This window comes from Pteropus vampyrus, unplaced genomic scaffold, assembly GCF_000151845.1.
Source record: "Pteropus vampyrus isolate Shadow unplaced genomic scaffold, Pvam_2.0 Scaffold61, whole genome shotgun sequence".
Taxonomy (NCBI): Eukaryota; Metazoa; Chordata; class Mammalia; order Chiroptera; family Pteropodidae; genus Pteropus; species Pteropus vampyrus.
The window spans coordinates 5,084,213-5,093,933 of NW_011888842.1; the positions used below are offsets into that span (position 1 = coordinate 5,084,213).

The following is a 9,721-nucleotide window of genomic DNA, read 5'->3' on the forward strand; positions in this document are numbered from 1 at the left end:
ATCTAAAAATAATAAGAGAAAGTCGAACTGGACTATGATGAAGATTGTGCTCCGATGGCTGAGGATGCTATGCCTACATCTAGTTTCTGACCCACGGTAATATGGAGAATAAAAAAATCTGGCTCAGTCATTTGACATCTTGCTGTGCCTTTTCCTACTCTCTCAACCTCTCCCCTAACTGCTGGCATCACGCTGCCATGCTGGGGGACAGGAAATTGGTAAAAATAACTAAGCAAGTTCATTTGCAAGGTAGCACCTCAAAGCTGATAATAATCTCTTTCCTACAGGACAGTTCTAGTTGGGGAATATACCTGGGGTCATGGGAAACCTTTCATCTAATGTAACAGGGTGTATTCATAATAAAAAGTAATAACAGTTAACGTTTATATAATGTTGATGATCTTCAGGCACTTATCATATAAACTCATTAAATCCCCACAATATCTCTATGAAGGGTTACTTCTGTCATCCTCATTTTACAGATGAGGAAACTGGCACAGGAACATCAGGTAATCAGGCCAAGGTCACAGAGCTAGCCAGTGGCAGAGCGGGCATTCAAACTCCGGCATGCGAGCTTTCAAGCACTACACTTTCAAGTCAGACACGAAGAGTCCAGATCTTTGACACATCACTGACTCAGTGTGTGGCCCTGGACAAGTGGCATCACTGCACTGAGGCTTGGTTTCCTCATCTCAACGAATGAAGGATGTACCGTCTGTGCATGAGCCTGTCAAGAATATTCAACAAGATATCTATATTAAGTACCCGTTAGAGCACGAAGAACACATGACATGCTTGACACATACACTTTCACACTCCAAGAATGGATTTATAATTGTGACATTTCAGCCATCTCTAAATATTGTGGGTGAAGATCCTTCCATAACACCCTCAAATCCTATCCCTGTGCTCTGCTTAAACGTACAATTCCCAGGAATGAGAGGAGAGGGCAGGTAAAATTGTGGCTGACCCGGTAATATTTCCAAGAATCATCTATAAGGCTTCAGCGGAATTTGAATGATGCTGTCCTGTTGACGTGAACTCAGAATGAAATTCTTTACGAGCCCTCTCAGCCCTTCCTTGCCTTGGCCATCTCTGGCAATGGCAACTGACGAAGACTACTTCATCTCAAAGAGTCGTACCTCCAAAATTTGTCCCAGCAGAAAAACTCCTGCCGGGTGATCTGTTTTTCAATCTTTCCCCTACATTCCTAAACATATCAAAGCCCTGATTTTATTTTTTAACGGCCCCTGTGCTTTGTGCAGACATTTTTATACTGCCAGCCAAGGCTCCTTGTTGTTCCTTCCCCTGTGAAGTGACTATAAACTCAGAGCCCATCAAATTCCCCGAGAAATTTAGCTTATCCTCTTCCATGTAAACTGAAACATACTTACTTAAGGCAGATGTCTCTGTCACAGCTCTCGGAAGGCTCTTCCAGGTTTATCTTGGGGTTTCTGGAGTCTCTAGGAATTCAGAGTTTCAGCTACATCTGTGGATGGCTAATTCTTAGAATGGAGACGTGAGAGCTGACCACTGGGAAATGTGGGTCCTCTAAAAAGCAAACGTATCCTAGATGGCTGCCCTTCCTGCACCTGAAGCAGCTTGTAATCTGCAATTCAGCTGCTCCACATTATCCCCAAGATCCATTATTTCTCATAGAGGTTCCCAGTGGCTCATCTGCAGGACCTCTGAAAGGCTAAATAAATTATATCTTAGAAACGCCCCCAGGCCCGTATTGGGTTAACTCTTACAAAGGGTTCTAGCTGTTCAGATGGGTCATTTACTTGGAGCCCCGCTGCTCTAACCTTACCAGTGTACACAAAAATGATTGCATCTTGCTTTTGTTAATTGTCTTATGAATCTACCTCCTCACCCTTGGGGGCATACTATCTCTTAGCTGTTCGCAAGATGATCCCAACATCGCCGTACGCAGCTCTGCACCCGTGAGAAACATCTCCGCAAACGGAGAAGGGGATTTGTTCGGAAGGATATATTTCGTGTCCTCACCAGGCTTTCAATTCCTATGTGTGTCCTCCACTGTAGAGGAGACAGGCCGGGTAATTTACCTCTCTCAACTTTCTCGCAGTCTATTTAGTCTCTTCTTAAGTCCACCTGCAATTTCTAAAAGATAGTTCCTTGGAGAGACAAAGATCCCCTTCACCCTCATATGAAAAAAAAAAAAAAGAAATTAATTTCACTTTTCCTCAGCCTCATTATCTTCTTAATTGTATTCTTTGCCCCCTCAGTAGCAAGGACTGTCTGTGGATTTCTAGGCAGCCTTTTCAGGCGACTGCGTTCCAGAAGAACAGTGGTTTACATGCTATACCACTTAATCACTTTGATACGAAGAGTTACAATAGCAGCACATCTCTCCCACGCAGCCACCCTGTCTTGAGCCACCATCTGTGCCCTGAGGTATGACTTCCTTTAGATTTGCTCATTTTTGAGAAGACATCTAAACCTTACGATGAAGCATGGACATCGTGCTTGTGTCTCTCTCTGCTTTTACAAGCACTCGTCATGCAACATTTCCAAAGAGCTGAGCCAACCCCTCCAGTGAGATGGGCCCTGGTTTGGTCCTTCTCAGTTTGCAGGAGGCAAGCCCAGGGAGGGGCAGATATACTCAGAAGGTGAGCCGGATATACAGAGATAGCAGCCAGGATTAAAATCAGGTGCCCTGAGTCCCTGTGCTTGTATTACATGAAATTTAGAATTAATAGAAATACAAAATGAAAAGATCCAGTCTCTGATCCCTAAGGCCTTGTAGCCATGGTCACCCTCCCTCATCTCATCACCATTACCACCTCTGTATCTTCCTCCAATCTTACACTTCCCCAAACTCTCACAGACCTTCTGAAATGACAATTATCAGTCTACTATAAATGATAATTAGTTATGAATTTGCAGATGTCCTCTATTAGATTGCCAGCCCCTAGCAGGATTCATCACCATACCCTCTAAGGCATTTTGTTCAAGGCCTTTCCCAGACAAGAAATGGATCAACAAATATTTGCTGATCCAAACTGATTTCAGCTTTCATCCTTTTCAGCAGACTTGTTCAATTACCTTCTCCCCCAGGTATTCGTTCCCTTCTTCCTTTTCTATCCATCTCCCCTCTTCTGGTTTCTCCTTTCCCTTTTGATTTGGCTGTTTCCAGAGTGTGTAGCACCCAGAGCAGGTAAGATTTGAAGAGTTCATTGAAATGACCGATAAAAAAATGGACACGATGAAAACCCGTCAAGAGTATTTGATAACGAGTTTCTGTCAATCTCCGCACTCTCCCGGGCTCCGTCCTCAGACGACCTGCCTCCCAAAGAGGGAGATTTCAAGGGAGAGCTATTGTGACTTTTTATTCCCCCATCTTGCACAGGGCCTTTCCGATCTGACCCCTGCCTACCTTTCTTACTGTTAGCTCATGACCTTCTCTTTCTCATTCTAAAGCTTCAGCCACGCTATCCCAAAGATTTCCTAAGCTTGCCCTTGTTTATAGTAAGTTCATCTTTGTTCTTCTCTCTGCCTTTAATATTCTTCCCCCACGAAATCACTTGGCTGGTTCCTTCAATTTAAATCTCAGCTCCAATACCACCCCTCAGGGAAGTCTTTTCCTAACCCCCCTATCTAAATATATACCATCTACATTCCTTTCTAGCCTCTTATCCCAAAATATTATTTCAATGACATTTACTATTGTATGAAATTACTATGCTTATCTATTTGCTGATTCACTTATTATCCATCTCTCCCCACTAGAATACAGAGCTCCATGAAAACAGGATCAAGTTCATGATACGTTTCTAATGTCCAGATCTGTGCTGTTCAAAACCGTAGTCAACTAGCCACAAATAACTAAATTAAAATGAAAATTAATAAAAGTTAAATAATATTAAAAATGCAGTCCATCATGTGGTTAGCAGCTACCATGTAGGACAGCCCAGAGAACATATCCATTATCACAGAAGATTCTAATTGACAGGATTGGTCTGGAGTGATGCTTAAAAAATAGTAGACACCCAGATAAATATTTGTTCAACAAGTGAAGGAATGAATGTCCCTTTTTAATCCTCACTCAAGGATTTCAGGTCACCTACCCCCTTACGAAGCTTCTAAACCCTATAAATGATGAATGCCCATAGGATAACATGTGCTTGATGAGGGCACAAATGGATGCTATGGGAGACAAGGTGATGAAAATGGGCCCGTCTAGTCTAAAAGGGAATACTTGTTGTGGTGATATGATCACGTTTCCATACTATGTGGAGAGCTGATAATTGGAAGAGAATTATACTTCCATTGTATGATTTCAGAGACTTATGAATAAAAGGCAGATTTAGGGTCAAGGTTGCAACAAAGCTCTTTCTATACAGCATAGGCTGGTTCGTGTGGTGATGAGTTCGCTGTTGCTAAAAGTCCTAAAAGTGAGACCGAGTAGCCATGTGTTATGGATATTACAAAAAGGATTCTTGAATAAGGAGAAAGGTTTGGCGATTGAGAAATCTGAAAACAATAAGATTCTTTGATTCGACGACCTCAGCTCCTTCATAACACAATTCAAAGAGTTAATATATGCCCCTAGCTATTTCTAGCATCTGCTGAACAACCCAGTCCTATTGGCCATCCACAGTGGTTACCATTAAGTCAGTACTACACTGGGAAAGAGCAGGTACAGAAGCAAGGAGGACTTAAGTTCAAATCCTATCTCTGTCGGTTATGTGACCTTGGACTAGGGACCTAGCCAACGTGAGTTTCACTTTTCTCTCCAGCATAAGGAGCTGTAAAAGGAGCCTCACTGGGTGAGAAGAAAGGAAAACACAGTAGGATAATGCTCACTTCATGTACGACATAATTTTACCTTCATGTACAACATAATTTTGTCATTGGTATCCCAATATTGTAGGTATAGGTGGCACAATTTTGAAGACATGATTGCATTGTTTTGAATGACTATGAAGCAACTATCAAAGAGAGAGGGATGTTGAGAGAGAGAGAGAGAGAGAGAGAGAGAGAGAGAGAGAGAGAGAGAGAGAGAGATATTACAGATTATGTTGAGACTGGAAAACAGCAATAGCGAACATTTACAGAACAACAAATATGTGTCAAACCTACTATGTGTCAGTCCTTAGGGATAAAAAGATGCTTCTAAGAAGACCATATGAAAGAGGGTAAGCTAGACATATACCCACAGAACCGTAAAACAGGGCAACCAGAGACACAAGTTAAAATAGAATTCCAGAAAAAAATCATGTGAGAGAACGGGGTAGAAAGAGATTCATTCTAAAGTAAGATTTGGGGAAGACTTCTTAGAAGGGTCATTTGAGCTGGATGTTGAAATATGGGTAGGATTTTAAAAAGCAGAGGCTGAAGTTGGGAGATGGAGGAAAAATAGAGGTAATCCTTGCAGAAGGATGAGAGTGGAAAACAACGAGGGGGATTATTTGGGGGATGATATTTGAAGCCTTATCCTCTTCATATGACCCCCACCTTGTCTTTAACATGATGACCAGGACGTCAGTGGCCAATCGAGGGGGATGCAGAGAGAGAAGAAGGGCAGGTGGCCTGTTCAGGTGATATGTATTAGTGGTTTTGTCTAAGGAACTGGGAGGGGACAGACTAGAGGATACAAATAAGAAAGTGTCTCTTTACACAACTGAAGGCTCCTTGGGCAAAGACTTTTCCAGATAAATAGAGGACTTTGTGGTCAATAGCATAAACTCTTGCAAGCACCAAGAAGATGTTTTATTTGGACTGACCAGGGGACAGTGTTTTTAAGGTCCCCACTTGTACTGTTTCAAATAAATGCAGTGTGGCCTCAGCTGGGCCATCTAAACTCAACGAGGGCCCAGGAGCTGATTTGAGATCTCTGAGCTGTTTCTCCTTGGTTGAAATGGAGTCACAGCTCCCCCTTCTGGGAGCTAAAGTGCCATTCAGCCCCGGAAAAGCCTGTGTGGAGAAAGCTCTATTGCAGATGGGCCCGAAACCCCCATTTTTTATTCAGTGCTCACCAGCACCCCAAAAACCACATCTAGGAGTCTGGGAGCAGTTTTGTGTAGGCCTGACTTCGACTTCTCAAAAGCCTATCTTTCACAGGGCTTTATATTTCTCCGTCCATGTGACTACGAGTCCCAGTCTTCGTGTGCGTGACACCTTTATATAGGGGAACACGATTTGGTGTGGAGGTTGCAATTCTCTTTGGGGAATACAGCAAGTAGGAAAGGTTTCTGGATCTGTGTGTGCACATGTCTGTAACAGTGCGTGTATGCATGTGTGCTTGCACATGTTCCTGTGAATGTGATATGTATAATTGTATGAGGGCAAGATTCTCATTAATAGAAAGAAATTAATTTGCCCGAAGTATTTGCATCAGTGGATGCACAGTGTGCACTTGGCTCTATGGTAAGCAAAGTATCCTTTAACGAAGAGCTCAGGTACAGTTCAGATGCTCTGCTGGCTACCAGTCATAGTAAGTACTGGGTTCCTGCCTGCGTGTAATGCTCTGAAGGCACTGGAGAAATAATATATGCTCTGTGTGTGCATGTCTGTCTGTCTGTCTGCCTGCCTGCCTGTCTGCCTGTCTGTCTAGAGAGGAGACTGACTGAGGCTCTGGACTCCTTCTCTCCGGGGTCATGTTTCCAGATGGAACAGCTTTGAAATGCATCTCTGAAATGAGAAGTTTGATGAGGGAAGATAAATGATTGTTTTGGGTGGGAGCGCAGTGGCAAGACCTAGTCCCTGGGCGGTATGGCGGAGTGGAAAGGATATTGATCTGGGTGTCAGGCATCACAGGTTCTAACCCTGGGCATACCATCAAGTCGCTAGAGAATTTGGGGGAATTCTCATTCCCTCTCTGGGCCACAGAATCCTGTCTGTCTGTTCTTTAATATTCCTTCCAGCTTTGATTGTCTATGAATGGAAAAAGAGAGGAAATGAGAGCAGTTCTTTACCTGAGGTCTCCTCCTCTGCCTTCACACCCCCACCCGAAATGAACTTGAGAGCTCTGTTCTGATGGGAGCTTCTGGAAACAGATTCTTTGTGGCCTTGTGAAGGCTTCAGTCTGTGGTATCAGCCTCCGGCCAGAGGATGGTGTATCTGCCAGTGCCTGCAGGTAGCACCGTCACCCACCCACCAGGGCAGGTTCCTGCAAACACATGTTTGCTTTTCTCTCTCCCCAGCAGGTACATATACACATACACATAAATAATTTTTTAAGACAAGTATATTTCTACTTTATTTTCCCAAAAGGCCTTTGACATGGCCCTTTTCCAGCCAGGGTAGACAAGAGGCTGCGTCCCAGCATCTCAGCCCTTTTCCTCCCCGAGCCTTGTTGCCTGAGAGCAGAACGGCTGCCTCTTACCTTGGAAAAGTAACAGCTGCTGAATCTGGAAGCCATGAACAGCAGTAAAACTCAGCATTTTTTTGCTGAGTAGGGCAAGCCTTTAAGAGGCAGCCAGGAATCAAATCAATGGCTGGTTCCAGAGTCCAAGCCCAGCAGGACCTAGCCAGGGTGGCCAAGGGGCTTACCTCGAGAACCTCCTAGGAGGCGGAGGAAAGAGGGACTTGACCTGAACTCTCTTCCTTACCAAGATACTTTCTACTACCCCCATGCCCTTGGCAGTCTTTTGGAGCCAAGCCAGATGTGAGGTGTATATTGACGGCAGGACAGCAGTTTAAGTGAATTACTGCCATATCCTGCCATGAGTTCCCCACCCACAACCCACTCCAAAATTGTGGGTCTCCCTCAATACTGAAACACACACACACACACACACACACACACACACACACACACACACACACACACACACTGCCTCTCTGCCTTCTCCCAGTACCCTCCTAACTCCAGGGGAGCCATGAGGAGGCACAGTTTAGGAAGAGATTCTCTTGGGGCTTCCAAGCCTGTCTAAAATGGGGAAGGAAAGAAGGAATCTGACTCAGGGAAGTGCCCCATCCATCGTCTTCCATATTACCCAGAGTTTCCCCCAAATGGAATTTGTAGGAATTTGAGATCCTGTGTAACTATGATGGATGAGCAAGTCCCTGAGGACTCTTCCTCCTTTTCCTTCAGGGGGATCCAGGCAAACTTGCCCAGATCCTCCCCAAAAGCACCATAAGCAGAAGGTGCTGTTATGCTGTACCATTACAAATGGAGAAGCAGGGTTGACTCTCTACCAGACTTGTCAAGCCCCAGATAAGGAGCCCAGTGCTGACTTCTCCCTTTCTCTGTCACTGACTACCCAGTGACTCTAAATTCCCATCAGAATCTGGAGTCTGCCTCGTGTAGAATTTAAAGTGACAGCATCTCATTGCTTCAAGGTTTGGCCATTTCTCTTTCATATTAAACGGTGAGTCCAAGTGTAGCAGGTCTCCGTCTTTTGGAGAAATTTTCCTTAAGGGTATCAATATTGGGCTAAATAAGGTGCCATTCTTATCCCCATAATCCTCCCAAACCCCAAGCCCACAGCCCCAAGAGGAAGTCCACAGCGGGTTTCCCAATGGCTACGTGATCCTATAGTAAGGATCCCATTCCGTGTAAGCTGGAGAGACCTAATTAAAAAGGCACACAAGTACACACATACAAACACATACGTACAAACATGATCACACACACTGCGTCTTAAATAGGTTATAGGACCTCTCTTCACCCCTCCCCTACACACACACATACACACACACACACACAGACACATCACAAACACAAGCATCGAACGCAAACGACGCTGCACACGCAAACACACACCAGAACCACATCAAGTTCCAACCATGGTACACACGTCGGGAGCGCGCGGGGAGCACATATGCCACTTGCTAAAACCTGCGTTTAACCCTTTACACTCAAGAATACAGAGACCCTCTTCTCCCCCCAACCTTTACCCGGGAACCTGAGAGGACTTGAAGGCAGTGGGGTGGCGAGAGAAGCGCGGAAGGGTGCAGAGAGGAAGGGGGGGCGGGGCGGGCGGGGGCGCCCCGAATGCGGCCCCGGGCGGTCTCCAAGGGCAGATGGGCTGCGAGGCGCTGCGCCCGGCGCCGCCTTACCTGGAGTCAATGTCCGTCTTCGGCGGAGAGCTGCGGGCGGACGCTTTTTATTCGGCTCGGTAGGAACTTGGGAGAGCCCTGCGTCCAGCTCGCATACCGGGAACGGCGCGGGGACTGCAGGCTTAGGGGTACCTGGCTCCTAGCAGCCTGGCTCATACTCAGCCGTAAAGTCCCCTTGGCTGGTCCCGAGGACAGGCATGAATCCAGGCTCCGAAAGGCGGTCACTACTCCCTCTGTCCCTCGGCTCTCTGGCTCTCGCTCTCTCGCTCTTCCTCTCTCAATCGTTCGTTCGCCTGCGCTTTCCTCCTCCCCCCGCGCCAGATCAGTTCGCAGCCGTGGGGACCGGGAGCGAGGCGGCGAGCGAATGGAGAGGGAAGTCCAAGTGCGCCGCGGTCTCCGGGCGGGGAGCAGCGGAGGCCGGGCTACGCGGGGGGAGGGACTTACCCGGAGACGGGCGAAAATGAATGGGGGAGCGACTGCCGCGGGGCGGGGAGGGAGGAGCCCGGAGCCGGGGTTTATTCTGAGGAGTGTTTTGTACATCTTTAGGCGGAGGTGGAGAAGGGAGAGGAGGAGAGGGGGGAGGCCTCCTTGGAGGGAGGGGCGGCCTGGATGGGCCGAGGCTGAGCCACTGGGGAGTCTCGTGGGTCTGGGGAGAGGGTGGCGTGCCACCGTGTATGAGCACCCAAAAGGACGG

The 9,721-nt window shown here is 46.4% G+C and overlaps 1 protein-coding gene across 1 annotated transcript in view; it reads right to left on the reverse strand.

Annotated features, from left to right (window-relative positions):
* Positions 1–9,454, reverse strand: part of BRINP1 (BMP/retinoic acid inducible neural specific 1) — a 186,647-nt gene extending 177,193 nt beyond the window's left edge. Inside the window, exon 1 of the mRNA XM_011360967.1 lies at positions 9,028–9,454. The gene's annotated coding sequence lies outside the window, so the exon portion shown is untranslated. The remainder of the gene's footprint in view (positions 1–9,027) is intronic.
* Between the last annotated feature and the right edge of the window lie 267 nt (positions 9,455–9,721).